The following is an 818-nucleotide window of genomic DNA, read 5'->3' as shown; positions in this document are numbered from 1 at the left end:
GTATCTGTATACACAGGTTCATGTGAACTGGTGATTGTATCTGTATACACAAGTTCATGTGAACTTGTGAATGTATCTGTATACACAGGTTCATGTATCTGTATATACAGGTTCATGTGAACTGGTTAATGTATCTGTATACACAGATTCATGTGAACTGGTGAATGTATCTGTATATACAGGTTCATGTGAGCTGGTTAATGTATTTGTATACACAAGTTCATGTGAGCTGGTTAAATGTATCTGTATACACAAGTTCATGTGAGCTGGTTAATGTATCTGTATACACAGGTTCGATTAACCAGTTCACATGGGCCTGTAAATACAGATACATTCACCAGTTCACATGAACCTGTATATACAGATACATTCACCAGTTCACATGAACCTGTGTATACAGATACATTCACCAGTTCACATGAACCTGTGTATACAAATACATTAACCAGTTCACATGAACCTGTGTATACAGATACATTACCAGTTCACAATATTGGTATATACAGGTTCATGTGAACTGGTGAATGTATTTGTATACACAGGTTCATGTGAACTGGTTAATGTATCTGTATACACAGGTTCATGTGAACTGGTTAATGTGTCTGTATACACAGGTTCATGTGAACTGGTTAATGTGTCTGTATACACAGGTTCATGTGAACTGGTTAATGTGTCTGTATACACAGCTTCATGTGAACTGGTTAATGTGTCTGTATACACGGGTTCATGTGAACTGGTTAATGTATTTGTATACACAAGTTCATGTGAACTGGTAATTTATTGTATACACAAGTTCATGTGAACTGGTGAATGTATCT

The 818-nt window shown here is 36.2% G+C and overlaps 1 long non-coding RNA gene across 1 annotated transcript; it reads left to right on the top strand.

Annotated features, from left to right (window-relative positions):
• On the top strand, positions 1 to 771 carry LOC111084849. Its single transcript, XR_002609756.1, has 3 exons — positions 1 to 30; positions 89 to 291; positions 507 to 771. It is a non-coding gene; the product is annotated as an uncharacterized LOC111084849 (long non-coding RNA).
• The last annotated feature ends 47 nt before the right edge of the window (positions 772 to 818 follow it).

Source organism: Limulus polyphemus, unplaced genomic scaffold, assembly GCF_000517525.1.
Source record: "Limulus polyphemus unplaced genomic scaffold, Limulus_polyphemus-2.1.2 Scaffold199762, whole genome shotgun sequence".
Taxonomy (NCBI): domain Eukaryota; kingdom Metazoa; phylum Arthropoda; class Merostomata; order Xiphosura; family Limulidae; genus Limulus; species Limulus polyphemus.
This window is presented reverse-complemented; position numbering and strand designations above follow the sequence as displayed.